This window comes from Giraffa tippelskirchi, chromosome 14, assembly GCF_054371585.1.
Source record: "Giraffa tippelskirchi isolate mGirTip1 chromosome 14, T2T-mGirTip1v1.2.pri, whole genome shotgun sequence".
In the NCBI taxonomy this organism is placed as follows: Eukaryota; Metazoa; Chordata; class Mammalia; order Artiodactyla; family Giraffidae; genus Giraffa; species Giraffa tippelskirchi.
The window spans coordinates 48252792-48274221 of NC_137288.1; the positions used below are offsets into that span (position 1 = coordinate 48252792).

The 21430-nt window shown below is 38.1% G+C and overlaps 1 long non-coding RNA gene and 1 other non-coding gene across 2 annotated transcripts in view; both read right to left on the bottom strand.

Annotated features, from left to right (window-relative positions):
- Positions 1–5518: 5518 nt before the first annotated feature.
- Positions 5519–21430, bottom strand: part of LOC145534432 (uncharacterized) — a 32106-nt gene continuing 16194 nt past the window's right edge. Inside the window, exons 3-4 of the long non-coding RNA XR_014074584.1 lie at positions 20017–20167; positions 5519–7500 (exon numbers count right to left, since the gene is read on the bottom strand). This is a non-coding gene — a long non-coding RNA (uncharacterized LOC145534432). The remainder of the gene's footprint in view (positions 7501–20016; positions 20168–21430) is intronic.
- LOC145534999 (U6 spliceosomal RNA) lies at positions 14195–14301 on the bottom strand. Its single transcript, XR_014075166.1, has one exon. It is a non-coding gene; the product is annotated as a U6 spliceosomal RNA (small nuclear RNA).

Sequence of the window (21430 nt, forward strand, 5' to 3'; positions counted from 1 at the left end):
AAAGTATAATTGAAGGAAAGCACCTGTTAATCACAGCCACAAAGAGATTGAATACCTAGCAATAAATTTAAGAACTGTAAAGTATCTATGTGAATGAGAATTTAGAATACTATTGAGTTATCTAAGAACACTCAAATAGAAAAGTATTTTCTCTTCTTAGATAAATATCATTATGATGCTTATCATCATAAATATTATTATGATGTTTAGTCTCTCCCATTAAATCTGTGTTTAAAATTCTCCTTAATAACTACACTAAGAGATGTTTATATGAACTACAAAAACTGTTCTATCTTTCTTATGTTAAAATAAACATTAAATTTTAGGGAATTTCTAAAGAAACAAATAAAAATTATTGCTTTTTGAATGTACTCACAGGATAGTTAGTCCTACAGGATATTGAATGTATTATAGCTATATGATAATTTAAAGGCTGGTACTGGCACTTGTATAAGTAATGTGTAGTTCAATAAAACAGTAAGATGTCCAGATATGGGCTCAATATATTTGTGAATTTGGTGTGTGTTAAAGGTGGTATTGAAAAATCAGGGGCAAAAGATGAATTATTCAACAAATGGTGCCGAGACAACTGCATGGCCATCTGGAAAAAAAAAATTGGTTCCCATCCTAATTTCATATGGAGCAAAGATTTTAATGTAAAAAATTTATCATACAAGTATTATGCTAAAACATAGCTAAAATTAAATATTTTTGAAATAAAAAAGCATTTGTAAATATCATATAAAATTAGAAGCCATTCAAGAACTTTTCCAGAAATTTGAATGAAAATAACACTTCCATGGCAAAAATAACCATAAGTAAAATAAATATAACAAATTTAGAAAAATTTAATAACATATCATAAGCAAAAGCTAATTTCCTTAAAATGTAGAGACTTTTATTCATTAATAAAGCAATAATAATACAATAAAAATAAGAGCAAAAGTCATAAGAAGATAGTTCACATAAAGAAATTACAGACGACTCAAACTTATGAAAGCATACTTAAGTATTTACAATATGAAAATAAAGATAAATTAAAACCATAGTAATTTAGGTGAAAATGCTCTTAGATTAGCAAAGATGAAAAAATTCTATAAAGCAAACTTGTATTTTATGTGATATGAGTTAATGATAGAACAAAAATAAGAATTACCATTTTTTTGAGTGCTTATCTTGTGTCAGGTACTGTCCTGAGTTTTATATATGTTAATTAACCAGTTCCTCACAATGATCCTGTAGAGCAAGTACAATTCTTATTCCTGTTTGCAGTTGGTGAAACAGATCTAGAAAGAACTAATTTGCTTAGTTGTGATGAAAGTAAGTGGCAGAAGTAGAAGCCTCCTGAAGCCAGGAGATCTAGCTAAAAGATATGCAAGTATTAATAGCTATACTCAGCTATTGGTTGCCCTCCAAATGATCTGTGACAAAAATTACAAGTATAGTCATTTAACCCTGAAATTCTGTCCTACATATTTACTCACACAGTTACCAAATGATGAATCCACACAGATACCCACTGTAGCCTCGTCTGTGAGAGCCGTAGATTGGAAGTATAAGTTGGATAGGAACTGGTTACATAGGGCTTCCCTGGTGGCTCAGACAGTAAAGAATCTGCCTGTAATGTGGGAGACCCAGGTTCAATCCCTGAATCAGGAATATCCACTGGAGGAGGAAATGGCAACCCCCTCCAGTATTTTTGCCTGGAAAATCCCATGGACAGAGGAGCCTGGCAGGCTACAGTCCATAGGGTCGCAAAGAGTCAGACAGGACTGAGTGACTAACACACTTAACTGATATATACTGTGGCAGAGCCATACAATGGAATCCTAGCCAGCTGAGAGCAAAATGAGAAAGCTCTTCAATTTATCTGTACAAATACTACTATTTGTTTAAAGAAAAGTTTATATCTATAATTTTTGATGTTATGTTAGAATATCCCCAGATGGATGCTCATGAAATAGGTAATTGCAGCAATGCTGGGGAGGGAACTTGGGGATTGGCAATGGAGGAAGACTTACTTTTCATTGTATAGCCTTTGGTATTGTTTACTTTTTGCACTATGTTGAATGTATTATCCAGCCAAAGCTGAAATATATACATTGAATAAGTGTTTTAACATGGTTTTTAGAAACGGCTACAGCAATATTCTGCAATGTTGTCTGTAGAGAGGGGCAGGAAACACACCCTCTTGGGAATGGCTGCTTCTAATAACAGCAGATGTGATGGCAATGAGTTGTGTTTGGGGATGGTGTTGAGGAGCATCAAAGGTTGGTATCCACTGGGCTTCTTCTCTGCCTGCAGAAACATTTCCCACATCCTTATAAGGGATGTTGAGATGCTGCTGAGGATCACCCCCTGTTCTTGCCTGTCCGCCTGCCCACATACACGGCAGATGCTGGAGGTGCCTGCACATCTGGACTGTTGCATTTGAGCTTTCTGGAGACATGTTCAAGTGCTGTCTCTGCCTGATTCTGGTCATTCACTGGTTTAATAGCCCAGAATCGTTCCTTTCTTTTTTTCAATACCGTAGTCCCCAAGTTCTTAGAGATAACCTACATCTGAGTGTTTATTCTAAAAGGACGGACATTCGAGATTTGCTTTTCCAAAGCTGCTTCTCGCCCAGTGATTGTGGCTTCGTCCCTGTAAACCCATCTACTCCCAGACACTCTGGTCTCCTCTTTCCTGTATGGCTTTGCTGTGTTAGCTGGAATGGAGGGGCTCCCCATTATGCTAGGCAGAAACTTTATGGTCTAGAGATATGGTGAGTTGGATGAGAATTAAGATATAGCTACTGATGATGCCAAGAAATGTTTATTTTTTTCATCCAGTCTAAATTTGGTTCCAGGCACTTTTCTGGCTCGTGTTCATGTTTGTTACTGCTAAATAATGAAGAGCAGAGGTGTCCTGGAGAAACAGTTTCTCTCTGTCATTTTGCCACAAATGTCTCCACTGGGGTTATTTTCCTGTGTTCTTTACTGGGGGCACAGTCTTAGCCACTACACCACCAGGGAAGTCCCTATTTTCCCATGTTCTTGAACAAAAGATTCTGAGCCGTGAAAACATGGGATTGGACATTGGCATTGGTTAAATAATTTGCCAAGGTGTTCCTTTCCAGGTAAATGAGGAGACACATTCTGAAGAGCATGTTTCTTCTTAGTATTTATTTAGTGAGGGCAATAAAACTCACTCATTGCCCTTAAAAATTCACAGATGACTCATGAATCAATTAAAATTTTAAAGTAGCTCATTATCTTAAAAGTTAACTTTAGATGGTTGATCATGATTAATAGATTAGAGAATTTAAAAAATTAATGAAAAATGACTGCATCTTGTTATTGTAACACTGGGCTATGAATACTCCAGTGTAATTAATGATAAAAGTGATGCCTACAACATGAAAGTACATGGGCAAATTGTTATAATCATTGGCTCTGACAAATACTTATATCACCATTGAAGCCCATTATGTACAAGACACAGTAGCAACTGCTAAGTCTTCTTTGCTACACAGTCATAATCATAGCTGTCATATTTTATGACAGTCTAAAGTTAATTTCAGATGAATTAAAGGGTGATATTTTAAAAAGTCAATGAAGAAGAAAATGTTTCTGAAAACAATATCTCTAAATGGGAAGCAAATTAAATTATGAAAATAAATACTCAGTAGTTTTAATCAAATTAAAAAACAAAGACTAAGCTGGAGAAAACAGTTGAAACAACTAGAAGATATTTCACTAGAACTTTATATATAATAACAACTTTACTGCTATTATTAATCATGCTACAATATATAGTCTTTATAAATCAAGAATAGTAAGAAAAAATTCCTGTCTAGTAGCAATTCCATTTTTAGAATCTAAGAAAGAAAAATCAGAGCAATCTTTAAAAATGGAATTATCTTCATGCATTTTTTTAAACATGAAACTCTTAAGTGAATTCAGGTTAAAGACCAAACTCCTTATTTTGGCTTATAAAGCCCTACAGATTCATACCCGCCTTCTTCCCTCTTAAAAAAAAAACCTATTTAGTCTCATCTCTGGCCACTGCTACCTAGTACCTCTTCTCCAACAGTGTTAAGAAATCCAAATGTCTGTGTTCTTTCTTACCTCTTTCCTGTGTCCGAGAGTATGGGAGAGGTTGTGTTTGGTACTTGTAATGCTCATTTGGATTCAGATAACTCAGATTCTTCTCCCTGCCTTGGCCTGTTGTTGCAAGTCTCTGAATTCTTCAATACACCGCTTGGCTTCCTTATTTCTGCCCATACGTCTTTTAACATTCCCTTCCTTAAAGTTTCTTCAAATCCCAGATTATGTTACCATGCTTCTTGTTAGGACCCTAAATGATACAGCACTCAAAATTCAGCATTAAGTATTGATATTTTTCACATTTTCCCTGGTGGCTCAGATGGTAAAGAATCCTCTTGCAAAGCAGGAGTTGCAAGTTCAATCTCAGGGTTGGAAAGATCTCCTGGAGAAGGGAGTGGCAACCCCTCCAATATTCTGGGCTGGAGAATCCCTTGGACAGAGGCTACAGTCCATGGGGTTGCAAAGAGGTGGACATGGCTGAGCGACTTTCAAATTAAAACACAACTTTATTGAGGTATGATTTATACATAATAAAATGCACCTACTCTGATCATCTAGTTTGATGAATTTTGGTAAAGGTATATATCTGTGTAACCACCACATAGTCAAGAAAAAGTGCGTGTCCATTACCTCCAAAAGTTTCCTCTGCACTTTCTTGGTCAAAATTCCTGACAGAGTCATCTCCTAGGCAGGTTGATTAGAAGTCTAGGGGTCTCCAAGGAGAGAGGGGTCTGGAATTCTCAAGGAGGAGAAAAGGACAGACTTCATTTTTTTCTTTTTTCCTTTGCATTCCTTAGTCTTAGTCAATTACACAACTCAGTTTAAACTCTGTACTAGGGATTATACCACAACAATGTATCCAGCTGGAGGACAGTTTCTTCTTCCTGAAAACCTTCTGACTAATCCTGATATTTTAGAATGTATATTATGGGAGTGGGTCTGGAGGATCTTTCTATTGTCAAATGCTAATCCTGTTCTCCTAAAATGTAAATTATGGGAGTGGGTCTGGTGAGGTCTTTTTCAACCTCCAGACATTCTTTTGATTCAGTGTAGTAATTAATTAGAGAATATATAATTCCATTGCTAACACTAGAAAGGGGATATCCTTTCTGCCTCCTTCTGATGCCTATGTCAGAAGCTTTCTCTATCCCTTTTATACTTTAATAAACTCTATCGCACAAAAGCTCTGAGCGATCAAGCCTCGTCTCTGGCTCCGGATTGAATTCTTCTCCGGAGGCCAAGAATCCCGGCTGTCTTGTGGTCCAGCAACAACCTTTCATCTCCCACTCCAGTTTTCTAATCTGTTTATTTGTATTCTAGAATTTTAGCTAGATTAAATCATACATTATGACTTGCTTGTATCTGACTTCCTTTGTTCAGCATGTTTTTGAGATTCATCCACATTGTTGCATTTATCAGTTAATCACATCTTTTTATTTTTAAGTAGTATTCAGTTGTATGGATGTTTTACAATTTATTTATCCATCCCTCTGTTCATGGGTATTTGTTTTCAGGTTTTGACTATTATAAGTAAGGCTATATGTGTATGGACATTCATTTACAAATATTTGTGTAGACATGTGTTTGTTTGTTTTTTGAGGGAGCCACATTTTCCCTGGCGGCTCAGATGGTAAAGGAGAATTTCTGAGATGTATGATAAGTGGTCAACTTTAAAAGGGGCTGTCATGCATTTATACAAAGTGGTGGTACCAATTCACTTTCTCACCAGCCACGTATTAGAATTCCAGTTGCTCTATATGCTCATGTAGTACTTGTTATTTTCAGTATTTTTAATTTTAGGTATTTCTCATGGTTGGAGCTATTTTGTTGTGGCTTTAATTTCCATTTTCCTGATGACTAATGATGCTGAGCATTTTATCATACAGTTTTTCATCATCCATTTGCCCGTTAAAAGCAGGATTATTTGTCATAATTTGGAAGACATACATTCTGGATCCAAGTCTTTTGTTAGAAATATGCGTTGTAAATATTTTTTTCCCCTATTTTCCTTTATCTTGGTAATGTTTTACAAACAGCAGATAGTTTAAACTTGGAAGTCCAATTTAACTCTTTATGGCCTGTAAGTTTTGTGTCCTGTCTGTGAAATTTTTGCCTATCTTAGCATCATGAAGATTTTATCCTTTGTTTTCTTCTGGAAAGTTCTTTTATGTTTTAGAGAAAAAAAGAAACCTCTGTAGGTAAACTTAAAATTGCCCGTTTACCCCTTCCTTCCTGTATTCCCCTCCTTTCATTTTAGTGCAAACCACGATCTTGAACTTCACTTATACGTCTTTATCTGTGTTGTATAATTCTGCCATAAAAGTTCTTATGCATCATAATATTTAGCATTATTTCATGAGTTTGTAAAACTTACATAAATGATTTCATCTGTATGTGCATACAGATGAAAAGAGCTCTCACTTAGTTTTTTCTGTATGACAATTCATCCCAAAACATAGTGGCTTAAATTCATAACCAGTTTTTTGCTATCTGCTCAGTTAACCGTTCAAACCAGAAATTTGATTTTTACTTATTCTTAATCCAAGACAGAGAGAGATTCCATCCATCTATATAATCTATCTATCTATCTATCTATCCACCTACAGAGAGACACACAGGGAGAGATAGACACATACACAGAGAATGTTTTATTTTATTTAAGAAGAATGAATGAAACCAAGTTTTAAGCAATTCTTTGATTGCTCTCTGCTATGGACATGTGCGTGGACATGGACTGAAGATTTTTTTCTAAGGTCTTATTCCAGAGTCACAGAGATAGGTTATAGATACTGATGGCCAAAGGGAACCTTTACAGGAACTTGTTGAGATAACACATATATACTTACCCCTTTACTTATTTTTACTTATCATATCTGTCCACCTGGGCAATGCATAGGAAACAGCTTATTCTTTTCTCCAAGTAAGGCCATGAATATGGTGGCTGAATCATAGAGACAATAACCAAAAGGCTATATGCGTGGAGAGAAGAATGAGGAGCAACAGGAAACTAGGCAACTTCTAAAATTCTCTGCTATAGAAATTTTATATTTTACCTGTTGATGAAAAATTTTTAAATAAGAACTGAAGTATTGTTTAACCACAAACTATAGTTTTTATAAGCACAATGCTTGTATCATATTGCTAGACTATGAATGGGTGAAGTGGTGGCAGATAGCTAGCTTCAAACTCATAAACTTCTTTTTCCTCCTGAACACACATCTCAGCTACCTTCCCAATCTGGGTGCACATAGGTAGGACCATGTAACTAATTCTTTCAAGCAGAATGTGTGTGAAAACGGTGTTTGCCACTCACAGGATTGTCTCTTCATCATATGTGATCCTTCACCTCCTCTTTCTTTGCCTCATTAGCCCACCGACTGGAAGCAGAAGACTCAGCAGAGACTCTGAGGCCCTAGGGGAAATGCACAGCCCATAAATGAAAGGAACGGTTTGAGGACTACAGAGTTACATACATTGTAGAATCTTTGCAAATTTTTAATGCATTTCGCATATAAACACAAAAAGTTAGGGATGCAGTGTCAGTCAAGGACTGTGAACTTCACTCCTCAGCCCAAATTTCTGTCCACTTTTATCTCTTTCTGATCCTTGACGATGAATGATTATCTTGACTTTTAGATTTTTCTTGAGAAAGGCAAGCTCTTCTCTACTTCCTCATCTGTGGAAGGGTGCGTTAGTTAAAGTGTCTTTGGGCGTATGCTTGGAAACTGAAGCAAAAGACATGATATTGTGAGGAAACTGAAGTGAATAGAAGACAGGTGAACAACCCTTGCTCAGAAAGGGCAGAGAGCTAGGACAGTTTATGTTGTCAAATGCAGGAACTGTGGAATTTCTCTCTGGCTTCAAGCAATGAGTAATTTGGTGCCAATTGATTTTCTGCCCTTCAGAATCTCTGCTCTAGATTGATATCGGGGAGGCAGAATCCAGTCAACTTACCATAGGCCACTGGCCCACCCTAGTGCCTAGCAAGGATGATGTGCTATGGTTGGTAGCCCTACCAAGAACATATGAAAAAGAGCCAGGGAAATTTTTTGAAGTCAGTAGACATTTAACTGGTGTACGAGGGAGAAGAGGTACATGGCAGACTTACAACAGAACACATCAGCTACAAAGGCGGAAGTTTTAAGTCATTGATACCTTGATATACATAAATTTATTAGATTTCATCTTATACGTGTGTACACGGCAAAGCAAAGAGGAAAGTTATTGAGTGTTATAATCTGACCACACGCTAGGTATTCTTATGAAAATTACCCCATTTTATGGAAAATGATGGCCGGGGAGTCAGGCGTAGAGGAGGTGATAAAAGAAAAGTGCTGTAAAGAGGAGAAGACAAGAAAGGACCAAGGCTACCTGAAACAAACTTTTCTATGCCAATTTTGCCTAGTTATAGAAATCATTTGACTTACTGGCCCATGAGTTTGCTATTCAATTGTTTCTCATCCTTACAAGACTTGATTGTCTTTAGATGTTTTGTCTTACTTCTCAGTAGCAACCAATCAGAGATTTTAAAAATGACCAACAGTGGATAGAGTTCTCTTGGAATTCCATATGATTTATTTTGTGGTAGAAATAAATGAGAAGTACTAGTTGTGTGTCACAGAAGGAGGGGAAAACCATAAATCAAAAGTTATACACCATTAGATTGCCTTTCAGACTTTAACAAATGGAATTTCAGGAGGGAAGAAAGTCGAGAAGCACAGATGAAGCACAAATGCTTAGAAATTCATTTTTTAAGGGAATGGAGACTAAGATCTGTTTTGGTTTGTTGGCATGACCCAACCTGGGAGGTCAGAAAACTATCACAGGCTTTTGCTTGTAGAGCAGGTACACCTTGCTGTAAATAATCTTTGTAGCTCTGACCCTGAAAGCTGATATTAGATGTGTTCAGCCAGCTGACTCCTGATTATAGTTCCTCTTGTGTTCATTTCCTTCCCCATACTCCTTAACAGGCGTCCAGCTCATTGATTTGAAGATTCTGACTTTTGACAGCATTCCTAGAGTTGAATAATTCTGGCATTTTGGTATTTAAAGTGAGAAGGGATGAGGTTTCATATGTTCGTAATCTTCTAAAATCTTGTGTCCCTCGATAGTCCCTCTATATAAAGCTACATTTTGAGTAAAGAAATGTAGCTTTGTTTCTGTTATTAACAATACTTGAGAAAGATTCCATGTTGAATTCCCTTAGGCGATGGGACATTTATTAATCAGGCCCTTTTTATAGGATTTAAAAAACGTTTCAAAATAGAGTGAAATCTCATCAATTCAGGTTTTTTAAAAATTAAAAATTTGTGATCATTTGGGAGGGATTATTTACTTTTGTATCATGAAAAAGAACAATGTGAGTAACATTTTGGGGGCATATTTAATCTGGATAAAGAAACTAAACCTTTCAGTCATATTCAAAGCACTTATTTGTGGTTATGGATAAATTACTCTTATCTGTTCAGTGTGCCTTGTGGAATTTCAAGCGTCCTCCCAACACAGTCATCGCAGAGGTAGTGTTGGTTCTTGCTTTCCTTGTCAGTCAGTTCAGTTGCTCATTCATGTCCAACTCTTTGTGACCCCATGGACTGTAGCACGCCAATCTTCCCTGTCCATCACCAACTCCTGGAGCCTGCTCAAATTCATGTCCATTGAGTTGGTGATGCTATCCAACCATCTCATCCTCTGTTGTCCCCTTCTCCTCCTGCCTTCAATCTTTCCCAGCATCAGGGTCTTTTCCAGTGAGTTAGTTCTTCTCATCAGCTGGTCAAAGTATTGAAGCTTCAGCTTCAGCATCAGTCTTTCCAATGAACACCCAGGAACTGATCTCCTTTAGGATTGACTGGTTTGATCTCGTTGCAGTCCAAGGGACTCTCAAGAGTCTTCTCCAACACCACAGTTCACAAGCATAAATTCCCTTGTATCAGAGGGCAAACTATTTCCGAGAATAAGTTTCAAGAAGCATGAGACTTAAGTGCTTCGAAATCTTGCAATAAGAATGAAATGGTAGCTGATGATGTTCCATTTGGAACATCCCCAGAGCTGAATTGAAGCCATGTGTATACCTTTGTTCATGTTGTAAACAAACTACACCTACAGAATAAGAGTCATCTTTAGCTACAAGACAAGGTTGACATGCTGAGTTAACAAAATAGTAGCTGCTTTCTTGGGTACAGAGGGACAGTGATAAGACTGAGTCTCTGTCGGGGATGTAAGGGACCAATAATTCCCCTATTGCTGTAGGTACAATTGATCAGAGGATGTAGTTTTCCCTCAAGAGAGTGAATATATAAGAAATTTCACAAGTGATAGTGAGTAAACTTATGCCTGGTGAACTTGTAGAATTTGTGTTCTTTAGTTACAACTATATATTTAAGTGTGGTATCAGACCTAAAATAACTATTATGTGTTGCCTTGACATCTGCGGGAAGTTGGAAGAGACTTGCATTGTCCAATCCAAGTTCTCCTCCCTACTTTGCTTCTGCAGATGAAACCTTCCAGCCAAACCACCCTCCGTATCAAAGAAACCAAGTGCGGTTCCTGCTTATCTCTCTGAGTGGTGGGTTTCATTTCCCTGTCAGCCCACAAATTATTCAAACAAACAAATTGCATCATTTTGTAGGAAACTTGCGGTTCCCTTCCCTCTCCATATTACAAAATCTGCCTTCCATAGCCCGGCTTGTCCATTCTATCCTGTTCTTAAGGAAAACTGCCCTATGGCCCTGCGTAGCATCCTACTCCTCTGGACTACGCCTTTACATGACAAATAACTGTTGCCGATATCATCTGTCTAGAGTTGGATGTCTTATGGCCACCTGCGTAACCCTAGGGTAAGTAACTTCCCTCACCAATGATGCAAGGAGGAGGTGATTTAAACAGAAAATACCAACATAGAAAATTAAAAGATTTCAGTACCTGTAATCTTAAGATTATTTAAAATGATGTCATTGATTTTGAGAGAAGAGAAGAGAAGAGAGTGTATCAAATATATAGAAAAGAGAAAGCATATGTGGAAATGTTATGCAGTAAAATTCATGAATTGCTTCAATTGATAGAGTTGTTGCTATGACATAGCTTATATTCTAATTATGTTTCAGCTCAGTGAGATTAAGTTTGAATTCGGAATCCAATCTTTAAATTACTATTTCTGCCACCGTGCGCTATCCCTATTTTCCTATATATCATCTTTAATGAGAGTTTTTTTTTTATCACTAATGGATGTTGAAATTTGTCAAATGCCTTTTTTCGTGTCTATTGAGATGATTGTATTTTTTCCTCCCTTTATCACATTGTTTGGTTTGCAGATTTTGAACCATCCTTGCATCTCTTGAATAAATCCCACTTGATCAGAGTGTATGATCCTTTCTGTATAGTGTTGAGTTTGGTTTGCCAATATTGTGCTGAGAATGTTTGCATCTATATTCATCAGAGATATTAACTTGTTTCTTTCCCCCAGTTCAGTTAGCTTTCTCATTACTATTGCTTTGAACTCTTTATCTGGTAAATTATTTATTTCGCTTTCATTAAGGCTTTTTTTCAGGATTTTTTTTTTTCTTGATCTTTGTTTGAAACATAGTCTTTTTTCTTCTCATTTTGTTTAACTTTCTCTCTCTTTCTATGAAGTTAGGTGAAACAGTTGCCTATCCTGGCTTGAAGGTGTGTCCTTGTCAACTCTGCCTGTGTCCTGTGCCTTTGGAGTTGCGTCAAAGGTAAGCATGAGCCATATCTTTCCCTGGTGCGTGCTGGCCATCACTGCATCGGTGGAAAGCAGAGCTGGCGTTGGTGGGGCTAGAGCCAGAGCCTGGTGTAAATAGGGGCTTCCCCTGTGCTCAATGGTTGTCACTGCCTATGGGGGGCAGGGTTGGGGCTGGAGGGCCTGAGTAGGAGACCTCAGCTAGTTGGTTGTGTGATGGAATTCTCAGCCTTGGTTTGGGGTGTGAAAGTGAAAGGCTCTTAGTCATGTTCATGGAATTCTCTAGGCCCGAATACTGGAGCGGGTAGCCTTTCCCTTCTCCAGGGGATCTTCCCAACCCAGGGATCAAACCCAGGCCTCCCACATTGCAGGCAGGTTCTTTACCAGCTGAGCCGCAAGGGAAGCCATGGTTTGGGGTGTGACTAGGGCTTAAGGGTTTGGGGCTGCACTTCTGTGCTGCTTTCACTTTTCCCCTGATGTGTGTGCATTAGTTAGAGGCTGCCTCAGGGATGGCAAGGTGGTGTCACACTACAGCTGCCTCTGCCTTAGTGAGGAGCAGTGCTAGAGCAAGAGGGGCTGGAGTGGGAGTCTGGGACAGGCTGGGGGTTGCCCTAGGGTGGTCCTGGCACGTCAACAAGAACCCCGGGCGGTCTTCAGTCTGCTCTCTCTGTGACTTGGCGTAAACACGAAAGTGTGTGTGCTGTTTAAGAGCAGAGCCTCAGTTTCTAACAGTCCTCTGGTAAGCCCCACTGGTTTTCACACCTGCTAAAGGGGCTCGTCTTTCTGCTGATGTAATGTCTAATATGTGGCTGAGCCCCTCGCTCTGCAGGGGGAGAACCCCGAGCCTGTGCTATTCCACTCCCCCTCATCTGTGGCCCCCACTAGGGGTGTGGGTCCCGACCACATCACTTCTCCTCCTGTCCTACCAAACTCAATGTGTGGATCTTCCTTTATAGCATTGGTTGTGCTGCTAGTCCCCAGGTTGAGTTTAGTGAGAGACATTCTATGTGTAGTTTTTTTTTTAATTAATTTACTTTTTAATTGAAGGATAATTGCTTCACAGAATTTTGCTATTTTCTGTCAAACCTCAACATGAATCAGCCATGGGTATACATATATCTCCTCCCTTTTGAACCTCCCTCCCATCTCCCTCCCCATCCCACCCCTCTAGGTTGATACAGAGCCCCTGTTTGAGTTTCCTGAGCCATACAGCAAATTCCCGATGTCTATCTATTTTACATATGGTAATGTAAGTTTCCATGTTACTCTCTCCATATATCTCACCCTCTCCTCCCCTCTCCCCATGTCCATAAATCTACTCTCTATGTCTGTTTCTCCATAGCTGCCCTGCAAATAAACTCTTCAGTACCATTTTTCTAGATTACGTATATGTGCGTTAGAATACGATATTTATCTTTCTCTTTCTGACTTACTTCACTCTGTATAATAGGCTCTAGTAGGTTCATCCACCTCATTAGAACTGACTCAAATGCATTCCTTTTTATGGCTGAGTAATATTCTGTTATGTATATGGACCACAATTTCTTTATCCATTCATCTGTCAATGGACATCTAGGTTGCTTGCATGTTCTAGCTATTGTAAATAGTGCTGCAGTGAACAATGGGATACCTGTGTCATTTTCAATTTTGGTTTCCTCAGAGTATATGACTAGGAGTGGGATTTCTGGGTCATATGGTGATTTTATTCCCAGTTTTTTAAGGAATTTCCATGCCGTGTTCCATAATGGCTGTATCAATTTACATTCCCACCAACAGTGCAAGAGCATTCCCTTTTCTCCACACTCTCTCCAGCATTTATTGTTTGTAGGCTTTTTGATGGTGGCCATTCTGACTGGTGTGAGGTGATATCTTATTGTAATTTTGATTTGCATTTCTCTAATAATGAGTGATGTTGAGCATCTTTTCATGTGTTTGTTAGCCATCTGTATGTCTTCTTTGGAGAAATGTCTGTTTAGGTCTTTTCTCCACTTTTTGATTGGTTGTTTTTCTGGTACTGAGTTGTATGAGCTACTTGTGTATTTTGGAAATTAATCCTTTGTCAGTTGTTTCATTTGCTATTATCTTCTCCTATTCTGAGGGTTGTCTTTTCACCTTGCTTATAGTTTCCTTTGCTGTGCAAAAGCTTTTAAGTTTAATCAGGTCCCACTTGTTTATTTTTGTTTTTATTTCCATTACTCTAGGAGGTGGGTCATAGAGGATCTTGCTTTGATTTATGTCATCAAGTGTTCTGCTTTGTTTTCCTCAAAGAGTTTTCTAGTTTCTGGTCTTACATTTAGGTCTTTAATCCATTTTGAATTTGTCTTTGTATGGTGTTAGGAAGTGTTCTAGTTTCATTCTCTTACATGTAGCTGACCAGTTTCCCCAGCATCATTTATTGAAGAGGCTGTTAAAAAATCTGAAATGCTTCAGGAATTTGTATGTCATCCTTGTGCAGGGGCCATGCTAATTTTCTCTGTATCATTTCAATTTTACTATATGTGCTGCCAAAGCAAGCACTAGTTGTAGTTTTGATGTGTTCATGAGCAGATAGGAGCCTAGCATCATTTTGATCCCATCTCCCACTTGTAAACTATTTCTGATGTCAGTTTCTGTGGGCTCATAGAGCATGCTGTCATCAGTCTTTTGTTGTTGTTCAGTTTCTCAGTCATGTCCAACTCTTTGCTATCCCATGGACTGCAGGACACCAGTTTCCCTGTCCTTCACTGTCTCCCAGAGTTTTCTCAAACTCATGTCCATTGAATTGGTAATGCCATCCAACCATCTCATCCTCTGTTGTCTCCTTCCACTCCTGCCTTCAATCTTTCCCAGCATCAGGGTCTTTTCCAATGAGCTGGCTCTTTGCATCAGTTGGCCAAAGTATTGAAGCTTCAGCTTCAGCATCAGTCCTTCCAATGAATATTTAGGGTTGATTTCCTTTAGGATTGACTGGTTTGATAACCTGGCTGTCCAAGGGACTCCCAAGAATCTTCTCCAGCACCACAGTTTGAAAGCAACAATTTTTCAGCGCTCAGTTTAGTCATCAGTCTATTTACTTGCATTAAAAAAAAATGAACAAGTAACTTCTATGGAGTCATTGAAAAGAATGGATGGGAACTCATGCCATTTCCCTGGAGGTACCCCTCACTTTCATTCCTGTGTTCAGAATGTATATTTGGGTCCTATTGGGTTTTCTCTTTTTTGTATTGGTTTTCTAAAACTCTTTCTGCTCTAACCACTCAAGCTGGCAAATTTCTGTGATAGATTTCTTTCTATGATCACATTATATTTGCTTTACATGGAAATCCCCACCTGGGGTTGGAGTGAAACACTTAGGAACTCTGAATGTGCTTGTTGTAGGGAAAGACTTGAAGTCAGTGGAAGCATATCAGTGGGAGTGTGTTACGAGGACCAGGTGAATCCAAATTTGCTACAGAGCTGCTGATTTCAGAAAATGATTTCCAAGTTGCAGAGATCTATTTACAAATGACCCCTAGCAGCTACCAAGATTAATTCTTAATCCCTTGCACTTCAAAGCTTTTTCTTAGTCACTGAACCTCAGTCCTATTTTTTTGTACAAAGTTTCATGCAAACAGCATATTTCCATAGAATGGTAGATTGGCTCATGTGGGGTGGACACTGTGCTCCACCTATGTGGTTTGGTATGCAGACTCCAGCTGCATGAAGTGAGGACAGGATTGGTGCTCTTTGAAAAGATGGGAGGACAGCAACACCTGTTTACTACCTCTAGAGTATCAGGGACTTTGACAAGTTAGGGTAGTAAACAGCAATACAGTTAAAAAAAGAGTTATCATTTAGCTCTCAGCTAGTGAATTTCTCCCCTTTTGAATTTTATTTTACTTTTAAAAAGTTCATCTTTATTTTTTGGTACAGAAATTCACTTCAAAGACCACTGCTTTGTAAAATCTCCTGGGTTCTTCATTTTCTGCCTCTAATTCAGGGAGGGAAGTTGCAGGCTTATACTTCATTTTCTTTTAAATCTTGAATCAAACAATGAAATACATTGTCTCTCACAGTCTAATGTAGATGCATTCATGCAGTTTTAATGGGAACTTGGGATGCAATTGTAGTGGGACACAGGAAAAGCAGCTTCCAGATCTGTGCTGGAGTTTATTTGCTGTTATTCAGTCCCTAAGTTGTGTCCAACTCTTTGCAGCCCCACAGACTGCAGCACGCCAGACTTCCCTGTCCTTCACTATCTCCCAGAGTTTGCTGTGATTCATGTCCATCGAGTCGGTGATGCCATCCAACCATCTGATCCACTGTCATCCCTTTCTCCTCCTGCCTTCAGTCTTTCCCAGCCCCAGGGTCTTCTCCAATGAGTCTGGCCTTCGCATCAGGTGGCCAAAGTATTGGAGCTTCAGCTTCAGCACCAGTCCTTCCAATGAGTATTCAGGGTTGATTTCCTTTAGGATTGACTGGTTTGATATCCTTGTTTTCCATGGGACTCTCAAAAGTCTTAGCCAGCACCATAGTTGGGGTTTATAGAGAAGGTAATATTTCAAAAGATGCTTTAAAGAAGAGTGGAAATTTGTAAGCAAAGGGAGAAAATGTAGAAGGACATCCAGGCAGAGAGATGACATTTTAGGCAAAAGGCCAGGTGAAAGGAGCAGTGTGGATTTTAGTGATGTGAGGGGACACATTGGATACATGGCTGGGGAGACACCAAGTCACGGTGGGAATCTTATGTCATTCAAAGATGCATTTGTTTTCTCCAGTGGGCCATGGAATCTGACTGAAGGGTTTTGAGGAAAAGTTTGGGTCCTATCAGATTCATATTCAATAAAGGGTTCTGTAAAATTTGTTTTAGAAAAGTTAGGCCAGAGGTAGGGAAGTTGTAATATTGTAAAGTTAGAAAATAGATAAATAAACTAATTTAAAAAAAAGAAATATAACAAGGCAAGGTAGTGGTCATGGAAATGAAGAGACAAAAATAATCAGCAAATTCAATGACAGAATCTATATATTTTGATACTGAAAGTATGTAGTGGTGGATGTGTAAGCAACCACACTCAGCTCCTGAAGTGGGGCCATGCAGAGGGTTAGTGTCAAAGTCAGTGGAGAGTTATTGGCCTCTCATTGCTTCTGCTTATGTATTTTCGGCCTGGGCTTGCTATTAGTCTGCATGGCCAGTAGTCAGGAAAAGCTAGACTTGAACTGGAAAAGCAAGACAGACTGGAACTCACTGATACTCCTGTGTCCATCCTTTGCTGCTTCTAACTATACTCAGGAAATATTGTTCTTATGAATTTTTGTAGAAGAGATTATGAGTGGATGAACTTTAGTTTTCTGAGTGATGAGAAAATTTTGGTAGAAGGGCTAACAGTAAGAATTGGGTTTATTGAAATATAACTTAAGGCAAAAAATAAACACACTAAAAAAGGTACCAGTACTACTAATGGACACAATTTCTAGTAAATAGGTAATAGTTATGAATTGTTGTTGTAGTTTAGTCACTAAGTCGTGTCCAACTCTTTTGTGACCCCATGGACTGTAGCCCACCAGGCTCCTCTGTCCATGGAGTTCTGCAGGCAAGAATACTGGGGTGGGTTGCCATTTCCTTCCCCAGGGGATATTCCTAACCCAGGGATTAAACTTGCACCTCTTGCATTGGCAGGTGGATTCTTTACCACTGAGTGACATGGTAAGCCAGTTATGAATAATAGACACTGAATAATATAAACTCAGCATTCATAAAGGAAATGTTAGGGAAATAATAAGGAGAAATAGAAACACAACAGTCATAAAAGACTTTAACTCACTTTTTTACAGTTCATAGCAAAATCAAGGGGACAAAAAATAAAGTAGGCAAAAATAACTAAGGATGTGAAAAATATAAGGACAAGATATACTTGTTAGATTTACTTGATATATATTAAAATTTGTACCTTAAAAAAGATAACATGTCTTCTTTTCAACTATCAGTGGTATAGTCACAGAAATGACCATATCATATACCACACAGGAAGCTTCAATAATTATAATAAAATAAAATAGCATGGACAAAATTGTGTAATATAGATCCAATAAAATAAAACAGTACAATTAGATAAATGAAGTCCCAGTGTCTAGAAATTTAGATATTTTCTCTTAAATAATAAATAAATTCAAATTAACAGTATATTGCTAATGAAAACACTACATAAAAGCACAGAGATTTATGAGTGAAAGCAAGGTCAGAGGATAAGTCATTATGTACTTATATTAATGCATAAGAAAGCACGATAATAAATGAATTAAACAGGTAACTAAAGGAGTTAGAAAACAACAGAAAATAGAAATACAAAATTAATAAGGTAAAGAAGAAACCAATAAACAATTAAAAAATGGCAAAGCTGTATATATATTGAGAAGCTGGGTTTTGAACAAGAAATGATATGAAATAAATGTCAGTTAAGTAGGCAAGGGGAGAAGGCAATGGCACCCCACTCCAGTACTCTCGCCTGGAAAATCCCATGGACGGAGGAGCCTGGTAGGCTACAGTCCATGGGGTCGCTAAGAGTCGGACACGACTCAGCGATTTCACTTTCACTTTTCTCTTTCATGCACTGGAGAAGGAAATGGCAACCCACTCCAGTGTTCTTGCCAGGAGAATCCCAGGGACGGGGGAGCCTGGTGGGCTGCCGTCTATGGGGTCGCACAGAGTCAGACACGACTGAAGCGACTTAGCAGCAGCGGCAGCAGCAGCAGCAACCAGGCAAGAAAAAAGAGAGAAAGGACAAATATACTAAATAAGAAATGAGAGAGAAAATACTCTCAGTGGCAGATGAAATGAATCATAGAAGGCTAATTTTCTAAACCCTGTAGAAATACATTTGAAAAATCTTGGAATGGATAGTTTTCTAGGAAGATTAAATTTACCAAAAAAGATTCCCGAAAAGGGAGAAAATTCAAAAAGATAATTAACATAGGAGGAATAATTTGTCAAAGAGCTGATGCTTTAAAAAGGACTCTGTCTAGACCGTTACACAGGGGAAAAAATCAAATGCTATTTAAATTGCTCCAGAGCCAAATGACAAAGAAATGCTTCTAAATTCATCCTATGAAATACTAGGCATAATATTGTTACAAAAGTCCAACAAGACGAGCACAAAAGACAATATACAACTCAATATTGGCATAAAAAATTTAAACATATTACTAACAAAGAGAAACCAGTAGTCAATACAAAGAGATCATTCCAAGAATGTGAGGATGATTCTAATGAAAAAAACTATATCAGTGTACTTCATCATAGTAAGAGACCTAAGATGAACCTTATAATCAGTCTCAAAGTGTTTTGAAAAAGCAATGGAAAAATTAAAACTAAGTCGTTTACGAAAGACCATGTATTATATGATTCTGTTTATAGGAAATATCCAGAACAGGCAAATCTACAGAAATGAAAGTAGATTATAGTGGTTGCCTGGGATGGGGGAATAGCCTGGGATGGAGAGTGATAACAGATGTGTCCGGAGGTTCTTTTTGGGGGTGATGAATGTTAGATTCTAAAATTAGATTCTAAAACTAGATTGTAGTAATGGTGTACAGTTCTGTGAATATACTAAAAGCCTTGAATTGAATGGTATATGAATTGTATTCCAATAAAACTGTTAAGGAAGTCAATGTACATGCTTAAAACTCTAAATAAAATATTCTTAACCTAATAAAAATAAATTTAGCTCAACCCCAAAGTTAACATGAATCTTGTTGGGGAAGTGAGAATTGTTTTTCCCATAGACACTTGAAACAAGCAAAAATTTCCGTAACTAGCACTGCCCAGTCTCTTCAGAGACACCAGCCAGTGCAATTAAAAAAAAAGACAGAAATTGGAGTCATAACATTTGAAAACATTATCACTATTTACAGCTGCTATTATAGTACACATTGTAAATATGAAACAAATCAAGAGAAAATGTAAACACAACAATAAAATTCAGGACAATAGCTTTCTTACTTGCAAATTGGAACCACTTAGAGTATTCAGTTGAGTAGTCACCGGTTCTGGGACTCAAGACAAATTCCTTAACCTCTGTGCACCTCATTTTCCTCTCAAATGCAAAAGAAATGATGTTTAGTTCAAAAGAGTTTTTCTACTTTCTAAATGTCATAACCACTCAATCAGCACTGGTGCTGGGCCCTGCCCTTCCTCTAAAAATAGGATGTACTGCAGTGTCTCTCTGAATTGATTCACATGTGGTGGCAGAGGGAGTACAAACCAATAAACCGAATTACCTGGGGATTTCTTCTCCATTTCTTCTCTAGAGTCAGTGATGATCATGTACCATCTCCTGTGATAGGAAATGAGCTTTGTTTTAGTGCCAACTTCAAGCTGGTAATGGTGCAAGTTGGGGTGGTTGAGAATAATTATGAGGTTATCTGTGGACTAGATAGGAAAAAAGTCTATGATCAGTTGTGAGTGAATTTTGAAAATTTCTGGTAACCAACAAGTAAAGAAAAACAGACAAAATTACTTTTAATATATCCCTTAATCAACATATTGGAAATAATATAACTTCAACACAGAATCAATAAAAAATTACTAAGGTAAAAAGACTAGGCATAAAAAGCACATTTCAGAGGCAAAATTCAGGATAGTACCTGTTATACTGAAGATTAACTCTTAGTTCTTTTTCTTTCTCTTTTTCTCCACCTTCCCCCCATCATCTTTATAACTGTGCTATTCAGTTCAGTCGCTCAGTTGTGTCCTACTCCTTTTGTGACCCTAAGGACTGTAGCATACCAGGCTTCCCTGTCTTCACCAACTCCTGGACCTTGCTCAAACTCATGTCCATCACGTTGGTGATGCCATCCAACCAGCTCATCCTCTGTCATCCCCTTCTCCTCCTGCCTTCAATCTTTCCCAGCATCAGGGTCTTTTCAAATGAGTCAGTTCTTCGAATCAGGTGGCCAAAGTATTGGAGGTTCAGCTTCAGCATCAGTCCTTCCAACGAATATTCAGAACTGATTTCCTTTATGATTGATTGGTTTGATCTCCAAGCAGTCCAAGGGACTCTCAAGAGTCTTCTCCAACACCACAGTTCAAAAGCATCAATTCTTTGGTGCTCAGCTTTCTTTATGGTCCATCTCTCACATCCATACATGACTACTGGTAAAACCATAGCTTTGACTAGATGGACCTTTGTCGGCAAAGTAATGTCTCTTTTTTAATATGCTGTCTAGATTAGCCATAGCTTTTCTTCCAAGCAACAAGTGTCTTTTAATTTCATGGTTGCAGTCACCATCTGCAGTGATTTTGGAGCCCAAGAAAATAAAATCTGTCATTGTTTCCATTGTTTCCCCATCTATTTGTTGTGAAGTGATGGGACCAAATTCCATGATCTTAGTTTTTGAATGTTGAGTTTTAAACCAGCTTTTTCATTCTCCTCTTTCACTTTCATCAAGAGGCTCTTTAGTTCCTCTTCACTTTCTTCCATAAGGGTGGTGTCATCTGCATATCTGGGGTTATTGATATTTCTCTCTGCAATCTTAATTCCAGCTTGTGCTTCATCCATCTGGCATTTTGAATGATGTACTCTGCATATAAGTTAAATAAGCAGGGTGACATATATCCAGCCTTGACATACTTCTTTCCCAATTTGGAACCAGTCCATTGTTCCATGTCTCATTCTAACTGTTGCTTCTTGAC